This window comes from Bombina bombina, chromosome 4 (genome assembly GCF_027579735.1).
Source record: "Bombina bombina isolate aBomBom1 chromosome 4, aBomBom1.pri, whole genome shotgun sequence".
Lineage (NCBI taxonomy): Eukaryota > Metazoa > Chordata > Amphibia > Anura > Bombinatoridae > Bombina > Bombina bombina.
The window spans coordinates 1,212,162,270-1,212,177,976 of NC_069502.1; positions in this window are offsets into that span (position 1 = coordinate 1,212,162,270).

Here is a 15,707-nt window from a genome sequence, read left to right on the forward strand (position 1 = left end):
AAAATTAAAATGCCACAACTCCGCAATCTTCCCCTTCACATTATTATTGTCACACTCCATTGTACTCCTATGCCCAGCTCCCTGCTCTTGTTTTTGTTGAGGGTCCTGGAGCCTCTGCTAAAAAGGCCTATGGATAAAGAAGTGTACTGGGTGTCTATTCAATGTTTTTATAGATTTCCCGGTTGCAACTAATTATCTCTGTGTTTCTAAAATCAATGCCTTTCCTGTAATCTATTATTCAAAAGGATGACATATGTCCTCTTTCATGCTGTTGTTTCGGTTGAGGCTCCGGGACCCTCTTATTAAAAAGGCCTAAGGATAAATAAGTGTACTGGGTGTCTAATCAATGTTTTTTTCTATTTCCCGGGTCATATAAATGATCTCTGTGTTTCTAAAATCAATGCCTTTCCTGTAATCTATTATTCAAAAGGATGACATATGTCCTCTTTCATGCTGTTGTTTCGGTTGAGGCTCCGGGACCCTCTTATTAAAAAGGCCTGAGGATAAATAAGTGTACTGGGTGTCTAATCAATGTTTTTTTCTATTTCCCGGGTCATATAAATGATCTCTGGGATTCTAAAATCAATGCCTTTCCTGTAATCTATTATTCAAAAGGATGACATATGTCCTCTTTCATGCTGTTGTTTCGGTTGAGGCTCCGGGACCCTCTTATTAAAATGGCCTGAGGATAAATAAGTGTACTGGGTGTCTAATCAATGTTTTTTTCTATTTCCCGGTTGCAACTAATGATCTCTGTGTTTCTAAAATCAATGCCTTTCCTGTATTCTATTATTCAAAAGGATGACATATGTCCTCTTTCATGCTGTTGTTTCGGTTGAGGCTCCGGGACCCTCTTATTAAAAAGGCCTTAAGGATAAATAAGTGTACTGGGTGTCTAATCAATGTTTTTTTCTATTTCCCGGTTGCAACTTGTGACAGACCCTTCTGTCAGGACTGAAGGAGTTAATTGTGTTTAGCTAAGAAACTAATTTCTAAAGACAGAGTTGCTGGCTCCAGCTATAATCTAATTAGTGCTAAGCATTCTATTGTTTGATCACCTCCAGAGAGAAAACGCCTAAGTGATAAGAAGGGCCAAGAGTGTCTTGTGGTTGAAGTGTTTAAGTAATATAATTCTATTGTATCATGTCAAAGGGCTTGTTCCCTCCATGTAATGTACAACAGCCTTTCAACCCCCATCTGGGGGGGGGGGGTCAGACCTGCATAAATACTAGGCATAGCCTTTTAATAAATGTCATTCTGTTTTAAACCTGAAACTGGCTGGGTTGTGAATTGCTGATTCCCTATGCAGGACATTGTTCCCTGGTACTAACCCTTGGTACCGTAACAATTGGTGGCAAGCGACGGAATGAACCTTATCGCCCAGAAGAGCAACTACACAAGCCAGTAACCTCAGGAAGAGGGGTATTATTACAACACTGACTAAGATGGAAAGAGTACCAGGAACAGAAGGAACCAATGGGCCCAGCATAGCAGACAGAACCCCTGAAGAAGCAAGCTTTGATCGGGCGGTTAAAATAAGACTGGCATATTATGGCCCCAACCCATCTGCGGAAATTATCGACCGGGTCATAGCAGCTGTGGAGGCCAACCTACTTCGCCAAAGCAGCGCTGCAGCAGCCCAAGTCACAGCAAACCCAGTGGAAAAGAGAAAAGTAAATTTTGCAGCTTTTAAAAACTTCCTGGAAACAGAAGGAGAGATTGATGGGTACCTTGCGGATTTTGAGAGGCAATGTGCACTACACAAGGTACCCGCAGAGGACTGGGTCATGATATTATCCGGAAAATTATCTGGCCGGGCCAGTGAGGCTTTTCGGGCCATTCCAGATGAGGAAGTCGGGGATTATAATACTGTAAAAGAGGCTCTGCTCTCCAGGTATGCGGTTACACCGGAGGCATACCGGAGGTGGTTCAGAGACACTGTTAAATTAGCTGGTGATTCCTACCTTGAGTGGGCATGTAAGGTGCACCGCACAGCAGCTCACTGGATAGCGGGGTGCCAAGCCGTATCTGGGGAAGAGGTGCTGCAGCTATTCCTGTTGGAACATTGCTTCGACAAGTTACCCGCAGGAGTTCGAGAGTGGGTTCGGGACCGTAAACCCTCCACCCTGCATGAAGCGGCTCGCTTGGCAGATGAGTATACGGATGCCCGCAAACTGGACACTGCTACCACTAAGCCCCCTGCTAGAGTGGAGTACAGACCCCCAGTCACCCCAGCAGCTGCCAGTTACCAACCCCCGGCGCACCGCTATACCACACGGCCTCTGGCCACGAACTACCCTCAGAGAGCCCGGTTCAATTTGCGGGGCTACTCACAACCGATTCGGTGCTTTAGATGTAAGCAGCTAGGGCACAAAAGACCAGAGTGTCCCCTAAACGCAGCGAATCAAGCGCAGTCCTGGAGAAGACCCGCCGGCGGAATCCCACGTAATCCTCAGCCTGCGGCCCGCTACGTAGAGGCGCAAGAATGCTGGAGCATCCTACATGAGGCAGACCTTGTGCAAGCTGCCCACCGGAATAACCGGCAACTGGTTAAAGTGAATGGGAAGAAGGTCAGTGGTCTACGGGATACTGGTGCTACCATGACCTTGCTTCAAAAGAACTTGGTGTCTGAGAAACAGTACACTGGAGACACTGTGGCTGTGAGGGTAGCAGGGGGCGATGTGTTCAGCCTACCTGTTGCCAGGGTACATTTGGATTGGGGAGTGGGCGCTAGACCTGTGAATGTGGGGGTCAAGAAGGACTTACCTGCTGATGTTCTTCTTGGAAATGACTTGGCCCCCCTTGTTTCTGCCTACGCTCCTATGGGTCCCGCTGATGTTAACCCTGTGACTACCCGTGCCCAGATCCATGCAGCAGAGACTGACCCACCTGCTGCTAAGCCCCAGGACGCTGAGCTCAGTAAATCTCTGTCCGCTATTGATACGTGGAAGTCCCGTTACAATGCGCTGATGAAGGAGAAGAGGAGCGCAGAGGAAAAAACACGTTTAGAACAGGAATCTCTGCTAGACCAGCTGCACCGACAGACTGCAGAAAACACCCGCTTGAGAGTGGGACATGAAACATTAAAGACAAACTTAGCGACACTTGTGGAGAAGCTGACGCTGGCTCATAGTGAGGTGCAGCAACTCAAGGGCACCCTATGTCAGTATGAAGGGATTGTGGATACCTATAAAGAGCAGGTACAGAAAACTCGTAAAGAAGCTGATGGGATTTTGAAGGACTGTTTAGCCCTAGTCTGGGCACTGAGGAAGTTGAACCCTTGGTTGTATGGACAGGAATTCTCTCTCATAACGGGAATACAGATGGATTATCCTGGCAAACTGACATGCCTACCACCTCCTAGTCCGGTCATCCCCAGGTTGACCTGCAAAAGGGTCAAGCCGGGTCTGCCGGAGTGTTCCACAAGGGGGGAGATATGTGACAGACCCTTCTGTCAGGACTGAAGGAGTTAATTGTGTTTAGCTAAGAAACTAATTTCTAAAGACAGAGTTGCTGGCTCCAGCTATAATCTAATTAGTGCTAAGCATTCTATTGTTTGATCACCTCCAGAGAGAAAACGCCTAAGTGATAAGAAGGGCCAAGAGTGTCTTGTGGTTGAAGTGTTTAAGTAATATAATTCTATTGTATCATGTCAAAGGGCTTGTTCCCTCCATGTAATGTACAACAGCCTTTCAACCCCCATCTGGGGGGGGGGGGGGGTCAGACCTGCATAAATACTAGGCATAGCCTTTTAATAAATGTCATTCTGTTTTAAACCTGAAACTGGCTGGGTTGTGAATTGCTGATTCCCTATGCAGGACATTGTTCCCTGGTACTAACCCTTGGTACCGTAACACAACTAATTATCTCTGTGTTTCTAAAATCAATGCCTTTCCTGTAATCTATTATTCAAAAGGATGACCTATGTCCTCTTTGATGCTGTTTTTTCGGTTGAGGCTCCGGGACCCTCTTATTAAAAAGGCCTAAGGATAAATAAGTGTACTGGGTGTCTAATCAATGTTTTTTTCTATTTCCCGGGTCATATAAATGATCTCTGTGTTTCTAAAATCAATGCCTTTCCTGTAATCTATTATTTAAAAGGATGACATATGTCTTCTTTCATGCTGTTGTTTCGGTTGAGGCTCCGGGACCCTCTTATTAAAAAGGCCTGAGGATAAATAAGTGTACTGGGTGTCTAATCAATGTTTTTTTCTATTTCCCGGTTGCAACTAATGATCTCTGTGTTTCTAAAATCAATGCCTTTCCTGTAATCTATTATTCAAAAGGATGACATATGTCCTCTTTCATGCTGTTGTTTCAGTTGAGGCTCCGGGACACTCTTATTAAAAAGGCCTTAAGGATAAATAAGTGTACTGGGTGTCTAATCAATGTTTTTTTCTATTTCCCGGTTGCAACTAATGATCTCTGTGTTTCTAAAATCAATGCCTTTCCTGTAATCTATTATTCAAAAGGATGACATATGTCCTCTTTCATGCTGTTGTTTCGGTTGAGGCTCCGGGACCCTCTTATTAAAAAGGCCTAAGGATAAATAAGTGTACTGGGTGTCTAATCAATGTTTTTTTCTATTTCATGGGTCATATAAATGATCTCTGGGTTTCTAAAATCAATGCCTTTCCTGTAATCTATTATTCAAAAGGATGACATATGTCCTCTTTCATGCTGTTGTTTCGGTTGAGGCTCCGGGACCCTCTTATTAAAAAGGCCTAAGGATAAAGAAGTGTACTGGGCGTACAATCAATGTTTTTTTCTATTTCCCGGGTCATATAAATGATCTCTGGGATTCTAAAATCAATGCCTTAACTGTAATCAATTGTTCACAAGGATGCCATATGTCCTCTTTCATGCTGTTGTTTTTGTTGGGGGTCCGGAACACTATTCTAAAAAGGCCGAAGGAGAACGACCTGTACTGTACTGGGTGTCCAATCATGTTTTTGTTTTCATAAATATTTCATAAATATTGCCGTGTAACTAAAATCAATGCCATACCTGTACTCTGTTGTTCAAAAGGATGGCATATGGTCATTCTGTTGTGGTTGTTGAGGGTCGTGGCCGTGGGACAGCGTATAAAACGGCTGAAGGAGAACAACCTGTACAGCCTTGCTCCTCTTTTTAGGCAGGCCAGCTCTTTGCATACATGCCCACAGACTCTGTAATGCATGCCTCTTTTAGGGAGAGGTGCAGCCATAATGTAGGGTCAGAACCTCTGCCTGCAACTGTTATACTCGATTTTGCGCACGTATTACCATGGTTCCCTGCACGCACGTATTGTTGTTATATTTTGGTGAGGGTAATCATGATGGCCATGTAGACCACTACCACTGAGAGTCCTGGAAGTAACAGGGATGAGATGAAAGAGCTAAGAATAGTAGAACTTGAAACAACAGAGTTAGCCATGGGTGTTAGTGCAAGACCGCTTGGCTTTTTTTTGGCTTTGGGTGCGGCTATTCATGCAGGCCATATAGAGCTGCCACCATTCGGTGTTGTATCAGGTATTAAACTAATAAGAACAGTACTACCAAAATACAGCCAATGAAGGGCCTTATGAAGACTGAGCCAAGGTTGGATTGTAGTATTTGGTTAGGCTAATCATGATGGCCATGTAGACCACCACCGAGAGTCCTGGAAGTAACAGGGATGATGAGATGAAAGTGCTAAGAATAGTACTACTTGAAACAACAGAGTTAGCCATGGGTGTTAATCCAAGACGCTTGGATTTATTTTTGTATTGGGTGCGGCTAATCATGCAGGCCATATAGAGCTGCCACCATTCGGTGTTGTATCAGCTATAAAAATAAAAAGAACTGTACTATCAAAATACAGCCAATGAAGGGCCTATGAAGACTGAGCAAAGGTTGGATTGTAGTATTTTGTTCGGCTAATCATGATGGCCATGTAGACCACCCGTAACAGGGATGAAAGTGCTAAGAATAGTACTAATTGAAACAACCGAGTTAGCCATGGGTGTTAGTCTAAGACCATATTATGACATTTTGGGAAGTCTCCCTAAGTGTGATGCGGGAATCCAGACGTGGACCCGTTGCTCAGTGTGCCTAGAGGGATATGGCTGCACCTCACTGACGAGGCCCACAATAGGCCGAAACGTACGCTGGGGTTTTGCTGTTTCTCTTGTTCAGAGAGGGATTGCCTGGTATTTCGGGGCTGGACTGTACTGTGAAGTCAGGATCAGACTGATATGCTTCAGGAAAGTTCTTCTCTGCGAAAGGCACATGTTGAGCAAAAAGAGGCTGCTTCTTGGGTGGTAACTAGCCATAGAGCAAGCTATTATGCTATTGTTCGTTCCCAGGTTGAGCGCTTCTCTCTTTTTATTTATGCAAATTATGACATTTTGGGAAGTCTCCCTAAGTGTGATGCGGGAATCCAGACGTGGACCCGTTGCTCAGTGTGCCTAGAGGGATATGGCTGCACCTCACTGACGAGGCCCACAATAGGCCAAAACGTACGTCTGGGGTTTTGCTGTTTCTCTTGTTCAGAGAGGGATTGCCTGGTATTTCGGGGCTGGACTGTACTGTGAAGTCAGGATCAGACTGATATGCTTCAGGAAAGTTCTTCTCTGTGAAAGGCACATGTTGAGCAAAAAGAGGCTGCTTCTTGGGTGGTAACTAGCCATAGAGCAAGCTATTATGCTATTGTTCGTTCCCAGGTTGAGCGCTTCTCTCTTTTTATTTATGCAAATTATGACATTTTGGGAAGTCTCCCTAAGTGTGATGCGGGAATCCAGACGTGGACCCGTTGCTCAGTGTGCCTAGAGGGATATGGCTGCACCTCACTGACGAGGCCCACAATAGGCCGAAACGTACGTCTGGGGTTTTGCTGTTTCTCTTGTTCAGAGAGGGATTGCCTGGTATTTCGGGGCTGGACTGTACTGTGAAGTCAGGATCAGACTGATATGCTTCAGGAAAGTTCTTCTCTGTGAAAGGCACATGTTGAGCAAAAAGAGGCTGCTTCTTGGGTGGTAACTAGCCATAGAGCAAGCTATTATGCTATTGTTCGTTCCCAGGTTGAGCGCTTCTCTCTTTTTATTTATGCAAATTATGACATTTTGGGAAGTCTCCCTAAGTGTGATGCGGGAATCCAGACGTGGACCCGTTGCTCAGTGTGCCTAGAGGGATATGGCTGCACCTCACTGACGAGGCCCACAATAGGCCGAAACGTACGTCTGGGGTTTTGCTGTTTCTCTTGTTCAGAGAGGGATTGCCTGGTATTTCGGGGCTGGACTGTACTGTGTAGTCAGGATCAGACTGATATGCTTCAGGAAAGTTCTTCTCTGTGAAAGGCACATGTTGAGCAAAAAGAGGCTGCTTCTTGGGTGGTAACTAGCCATAGAGCAAGCTATTATGCTATTGTTCGTTCCCAGGTTGAGCGCTTCTCTCTTTTTATTTATGCAAATTATGACATTTTGGGAAGTCTCCCTAAGTGTGATGCGGGAATCCAGACGTGGACCCGTTGCTCAGTGTGCCTAGAGGGATATGGCTGCACCTCACTGACGAGGCCCACAATAGGCCAAAACGTACGTCTGGGGTTTTGCTGTTTCTCTTGTTCAGAGAGGGATTGCCTGGTATTTCGGGGCTGGACTGTACTGTGAAGTCAGGATCAGACTGATATGCTTCAGGAAAGTTCTTCTCTGTGAAAGGCACATGTTGAGCAAAAAGAGGCTGCTTCTTGGGTGGTAACTAGCCATAGAGCAAGCTATTATGCTATTGTTCGTTCCCAGGTTGAGCGCTTCTCTCTTTTTATTTATGCAAATTATGACATTTTGGGAAGTCTCCCTAAGTGTGATGCGGGAATCCAGACGTGGACCCGTTGCTCAGTGTGCCTAGATGGATATGGCTGCACCTCACTGACGAGGCCCACAATAGGCCGAAACGTACGTCTGGGGTTTTGCTGTTTCTCTTGTTCAGAGAGGGATTGCCTGGTATTTCGGGGCTGGACTGTACTGTGAAGTCAGGATCAGACTGATATGCTTCAGGAAAGTTCTTCTCTGTGAAAGGCACATGTTGAGCAAAAAGAGGCTGCTTCTTGGGTGGTAACTAGCCATAGAGCAAGCTATTATGCTATTGTTCGTTCCCAGGTTGAGCGCTTCTCTCTTTTTATTTAGTCTAAGACCACTCAGCTTTTTTTTGGGTTTGGGTGCAACTAATCATGAAGGCCAGATAGACCTGCCACCATTTGGTGTTGTAACAGGTATTACACTGCAAAGAACAGTACTACTTAACACAACCTACTTACCATGGGTCCCAGAGCATATGTTTGGTTATTATATTTTGTAAGGGTAATCATGCAGGCCATATAGACCTCCACCGATAGGGTGAGTATGAGTAACAGCTATTAAAATGCGAAGGACATTACTAATTAACACAACATAGTTACCATGGGTCGCAGACCAAGAGCAGATATCTTATTATTATATTTTGTATGGGTAATCATCCAGGCCGTATAGACCTCACCAAATAGGGGGAGTTACAGAGATTAAAGTGCTAAGAATGGTAGTACTTAAAACACAACCTAGTTAAAATGGGTACCAGACCGCATGTCTTATTATTATATTTTTTCAGGGTAATCAGGCAGGTCATATAGAACACCCCCGATAGGGGGGGTGGAACAGGGATTAAAGTGCTAAGAAAAGTACTAATTAACACAAGCTAGTTACCATGGGTCCAACACCGTGTGTCTTGATGTTATACTTTGTCAGGGTAATCATGCAGGCCATATAGACCTCCCTTGATAGGGGGAGTAATAGGGATTAGAGTTATAAGAATAGTACTACTTAAACACAACCTAATTAACATGGGTCCAAGACCAGATGTTTTATTATTATACTTTGTCAGGCTAATCATGCAGGCCATATAGAGCTCCAACAAAAGGGTGGGTAAGAGGGATTCAAGTGATAAGAAAAGTTTTACTTAACACAACAAAATTACCATGGGTCCCAGACCGCGTGTCTTGTTGTTATACTTTGTCAGGGTAATCATAACCGCCATATAGACCTCCACCAATAGGGGGAGTTACAGGGCTGAAAGTGCGAAGAACAGTACTACTTAACACAACCTAGTTGGGTCCAAGACCGCATGTTTAATTATTAGACTTTATCAGGGTAATTATATATCTAAAAAATCTATCTATTTCTCTTCTATCGATTCTATCTAACTATCAATCTATGTATATCTATCTATCTATCCTATCTATCAATCTATCTTCTGTCCGGGATGTTTTGAGACAGCCAATTTGGGAATGTTAGTTGATTTAGGCCCATTATGGCTTAAAAGCAGACTCTGCATAAACTATGTAATTTTCCATGGGAGTTTTGCCAGGGATCCCCCTCCAGCATGCGACAGTCCAGGTGTTAGTACCCTTGAAACAATTTTTCCATCACTATTGTGGCCAGAAAGAGTCCTTGTAGGTTTTAAAGTTCGCCTGCCTATTGAATTCAATGGCGGTTTGCGGGTTCGCGAACAATACCGGAAGTTTGAGTCCGCCGTTCGCAAATCGAAAATTTTAGGTTCGCAACATCACTAGTTATCATTAGATACTGTGCACTGATAAACACTGTTATTAAGGGGCCGATTTATCAACCCTCTGTCCGACATGATCCGATCAGCGGATTATGTCTGACAGACATCACTGAATGTGGAGAGCAATACGCTCTTCGCATTCAGCATTGCACCAGCATTCAGCTCTTTTACTGCCCTTAAAAGGGCATTCAGCTCTTTTAAGAGTGCCCAATAAATCCCTAATCTAAAAATAAACAAACACCCTTTTAAGGGCTATTGGTAGTTTAGTATTAGATTAGGGGGTGTTTTTCTTTTGGGGGGGGTCTTTTTTATTTTCATAGGGATTAGGTTTATTTTTAAATTTTTGATAATTTGGTTAATATGTAATGTTAGACTTTTTTTATTTTTTGTAATCTTAGCTTTTTTATTTTAATTGTAATTTAGTATTTTTTTAATTTAAGTAATTGGGGTTAATTTATGGGGTGTTAGGTTAGAGGGTTTAGTAATTTAATAAATTATTTGCGTTTGGGGTTTTGGCGGCTTAAGGGTTAATAGATTTATTAGGATTATTGCATTGTGTGGGTTTGGCAGATTAGGGGTTAATAGTTTTATTAGGTTTATTGTAATGTGGGTTAATGGCGCATTAGGGGTTAATACATTTATTAGGTTTATTGCGATGTGGGTTAATGGCGGATTAGGGGTTAATTCATTTATTAGGTTTATTGAGATGTGGGTTAATGGCGCATTAGGGGTTAATTAATTTATTAGGTTTATTGCGATGTGGGTTAATGGCGGATTAGGGGTTAATACATTTATTAGGTTTATTGCAATGTGGGTTAATGGCGGATTAGGGGTTAATACATTTATTAGGTTTATTGCGATGTGGGTTAATGGCGGATTAGGGGTTAATACATTTATTAGGTTTATTGCGATGTGGGTTAATGGCGGATTAGGGGTTAATACATTTATTAGGTTTATTGCGATATGGGTTAAAGGCAGATTAGGGGTTAATACATTTATTAGGTTTATTGTGATATGGGTTAAAGGCAGATTAGGGGTTAATACATTTATTAGGTTTATTGTGATATGGGTTAAAGGCAGATTAGGGGTTAATACATTTATTAGGTTTATTGCGATGTGGGTTAAAGGCAGATTAGGGGTTAATACATTTATTAGGTTTATTGCGATATGGGTTAAAGGCAGATTAGGGGTTAATACATTTATTAGTTTTATTGTGATATAGGTTAAAGGCAGATTAGGGGTTAATACATTTATTAGTTTTATTGTGATATGGGTTAAAGGCAGATTAGGGGTTAATACATTTATTAGGTTTATTGTGATATGGGTTAAAGGCAGATTAGGGGTTAATACATTTATTAGGTTTATTGCGATGTGGGTTAAAGGCAGATTAGGGGTTAATACATTTATTAGGTTTATTGTGATATGGGTTAAAGGCAGATTAGGGGTTAATACATTTATTAGGATTATTGTGATATGGGTTAAAGGCAGATTAGGGGTTTATATATTTATTAGATATTGCAGCGGGGGATTGATAGATATTGTGCATGCGTTAGGTGTTAGTTAATATTTTCAGGCAGTTATGGGAGTTACGGTTACAGTTCTCACATTTTCAGCGTAAGGCTTGCTGCGTTTGCCTATGTGTGACGAGGTGAAAATGGAGTAAAATTTCTCAATTTTCGCAGCGTAAGTCCTTAGGCTAAATATGTGATACCGATTTGCGACGCGTTTCTGTGTTAGCTTATGGGAGTAAAAATTGCAGGCCACGGGTGAAATATGCGTGCCGCATTTATATGCAGCGCTGTATATGTGATACCAAAACTGCGTAAAATCCGTCTTTTGCAGGCGACACTGCATATGTAATCTTGCCCTAGGTTTTTTTTTTTTCTTAATATTTTGTGCGAGTGGTTAGTTATTTTTTTTAATACTTTGTGCGGGCAGTTAGTCAGGGTGGTGAAAGAATCCACCTGGGCGCGCAGCCAACATTCCTTTGAGGATGCGTGCGCAACTGGCGACACCGACGGACGCGTTACAAACACAATTATAGTATAGATAGAACATATTCTGATATGTGCAGAACATTGGAATGTGAAATATTTACAGTAAATACACAGGGGCCTATTTAACAAATGTCTGTCCGACATGATGCGATCAGCGGATCATGTCCGACAGACATCGCTGAATGCGGAGAGCAATACGCTGCTGGTGCAAGAGCTGCTAGCAGGGAGTGTCAATCAACCTGATGGTATTTGATGGGGTTGATTTCCTGCGATGTCTGTCCGCCTCCTCAGAACAAGCGGACAGGTTATGGAGCAGCGGTCTTTAGACCACTGCTTCATAACTGGTGTTTCTGGCGAGCCTTCAGGATCGGGGCTTCAAGCTCCATACGGCCCCATAGTATAACACTTTATTAAATATGAATATTGCATAAAGGTGTTTTTAAAGGTTTTCATCTACTCCAATGCACTTATATTAATGGTTATATATGTATAAAACAGTTAACCAGAGCTCTGAGGACACTGTAATCATTCTAGTGTAAATTGCGATTGCGCTCAAGCGATCACGTTTACTTTCAACTCGTAATACCAGCGGTAAACCAGACAAGCGCAAACACCAGAGATAAACCCCTTATCGCTCTGGCCCTATGTTTGCTAGCATAATAGCATGTCCGTTTTGCAGTGGGACTTTCCTTCTATAATACTTTGTACCTGCTCTGGAGAGTCATTGGTGACTCTAGAGGGTGCTGGGTAATATGTTGCCTCTCTCATTATTATTTTAAGTTTTTAAAGGTCTTTAGCCTCCCTTATTCAGGACAAGAAGACCGTGAGATGTACATAGTGGATAACTCAGCAGCAGTACCAGCTTTTGCATTTGTTAAAACCCAGCTTTTAAGGTCTACAAGCGTCCCTGGGCACAGCGCGTGCCATTACTGTACTGTAGGGATTATGGGATAAATGACTCCAAATATGAGAACTGCTCAATACCTTCAGATATAGATCTCGGTACTGAATAAACACAACTAGCATAATGTAAAGTCATATTTTATTTCCTGTAAAAAGAATGGTATCTGCGGTATAAGAAGCAATGCTCTACAGCCCTCTCTGGTTAATTAGAAGGACTAATTAATATTGAAAATGACATTAAAAAGCTTTTTATATAGTGTTAAACAAATACTTGCATAAAGATGCTGACTGTAGGCTGACTGTAAACTGACTGTAAGCTGACTGTAAACTGACTGTAGGCTGACTGTAGGCTGACTGTAAACTGACTGTAAACTGACTGCAAACTGACTGTAGGCTGACTGTAGGCTGACTGTAAACTGACTGTAAACTGACTGTAGGCTGACTGTAAACTGACTGTAGGCTGCATGTAGGCTGACTGTAAGCAGTCGGATGTTAATATTTATAAAAGAAATACTGCTGCATCATTTTTTTTCTTCTTAAAGAAGAAATAATTTAATTTAGAGAGGGAGTAATCAGGAGCATATGCTGCTGTTTGGTAACATATGTTTGTACTGTACAAAGGGTGTATGCTAAAGTTGTTTTTGTCTTATCTGTTCTGACAAACATCACCGCAAATCGTTGGCCAATACTCTGCATGAAGCAGTTCCTTCCCTACCCACATAGACATAAGAGAGGGTGAGGGGAATGGCACCACGTTATCGAGGAAAGTAAGAAATTAGAGTGAAAAGGAAAGAGAAGGACATTGTACAGGAGAAAAGGGGGTGAGCAAGGGTGGTAGGGAATGGTTAAGTGTAGGAGGAATGAAAGGAAGGATGGAATGAAGAAATGAGAGAAAGAGAAGGGAAGGACAAAGACTTTACATGAGAGAGACGCTGATTGCTATAGAGTTATGTGTGCTATAGCTCCCTTGTCATTAGTTTAGCATGCTCTAGCTTGGGAATAGTAATGTCGCGAATAGTTCGCCGGCGACTAGTTCCCGGCGAACATAGCATGTTCGTGTTCGCCGCGGCGGACGAACATATGCGATGTTAGGTCCGCCCCCTATTCGTCATCATTGAGTAAACGTTGACCCTGTACCTCACAGTCAGCAGACACATTCCAGCCAATCAGCGGCAGACCCTCCCTCCCAGACCCTCCCACCTCCTGGACAGCATCCATTTTAGATTAATTCGGAAGCTGTATTCTTAGTGAGAGGAGGGACAGTGTAGCTGCTGCTGATTTAATAGGGAAATCGATAGCTAGGCTAGTGTATTCAGTGTCCACTACAGTCCTGAAGGACTCATCTGATCTCTGCTGTAAGGACAACACCCCCAAAAAGCCCTTTTTAGGGCTAGAACCTCAGTCTGCTTTTTTTTTTCCCCCTGTATAATCTAATTGCAGTTGCCTGCTTGCCAGCGTGTGTGTCAGGCTCACAGCGTATACTGTGCCCACTTGAACAGTGCCACCACTCATATCTGGTGTAACAGTAGTGTACATTTAAAAAAAAAAACACTTTTTTGACTGTGAAATAATAGCAGACAGCTGCCAGTACCCAAGATGGCCGCCAATAAGGCAGATGGGGAGGGTTAGAGAGCTGTTTTGGGGGGGATCAGGGAGGTTGGGGGCTAAGGGGAGATGCTACACCACAGCATATGTAAACATGCTAAAAAAAAATTATGGCGGGGACAATTGTGGGGTGGGGGAGGGAAGGGAGCTGTTTGGGAGGGATCAGGGGGTCTGATGTGTCAGGTGGGAGGCTGATCTCTACACTAAAGCTAAAATTAACCCTGCAAGCTCCCTACAAACTACCTAATTAACCCCTTCACTGCTAGCCATAATACACGTGTGATGCGCAGCAGCATTTAGCGGCCTTCTAATTACCAGAAAGCAACGCCAAAGTCATATATGTCTGCTATTTCTGAACAAAGGGGATCCCAGAGAAGCATTTACAACCATTTGTGCCATAATTGCACAAGCTGCTTGTAAATAATTTCAGTGAGAAACCTAAAATTGCGAAAAAAATTAAGTTTTTTTTTAAAATTTGATCGCATTTGGCGATGAAATGGTGGCATGAAATATACCAAAATGGGCCTAGATCAATACTTTGGGTTGTCTACTACACTACACTTAAGCTAAAATTAACTCTACAAGCTCCCTACATGCTCCCCAAATGCTCCCCAATTAACCCCTTCACTGCTGGGCATAAAACACGTGTGGTGCGCAGTGGCATTTAGCAGCCTTCAAATTACCAAAAAGCAATGCCAAAGCCATATAAGTCTGCTATTTCTGAACAAAGGGGATCCCAGAGAAGCATTTACAACCATTTATGCCATAATTGCATAAGTTGTTTGTAAATAATTTCTGTGAGAAACCTAAAGTTTGTGAAAAAGTGAACATTTTTTTTTTATTTGATCGCATTTGGCGGTGAAATGGTGGCATGAAATATACCAAAATGGGCCTAGATCAATACTTTGGGTTGTCTACTACACTACACTTAAGCTAAAATTAACTCTACAAGCTCAATACATGCTCCCTAATTAACCCCTTCACTGCTGGGCATAAAACATGTGTGGTGCGCAGTGGCATTTAGCAGCCTTCTAATTACCAAAAAGCAATGCCTAAGCCATATAAGTCTGCTATTTCTGAACAAAGGGGATCCCAGAAAAGCATTTACAACCATTTATGCCATAATTGCATAAGTTGTTTGTAAATAATTTCTGTGACAATCCTAAAGTTTGTGAAAAAGTGAACAATTTTTTTTTATTTGATCACATTTGGCAGTGAAATGGTGGCATGAAATATACCAAAATGGGCCTAGATCAATACTTTGGGATGTCTTCTAAAAAAATATATATACATGACAGATATCAGGGTTCCAATGTAACTAGCGCTCATTTTGAAAAAAAGTGGTTTTGAATTAGCAAAGTGCTTCTTGTATTTATTTCCCTATAACTTGCAAAAAAAGCAAAGAACATGTAAACATTGGGTATTTCTAAACTCAGGACAAAATTTAGAAACTATTTAGCATGGGTGTTTTTTGGTGGTTGTAGATGTGTAACAGATTTTGGGGGTCAAAGTTAGAAAAAGTGTTTTTTTTTCCATTTTTTCCTCATATTTTATAATATTTTTAATAATAAATTATAAGATATGATGAAAATAAGGGTATCTTTAAAAAGTCCATTTAGTGGCGAGAAAAACGGTATATAATATGTGTGGG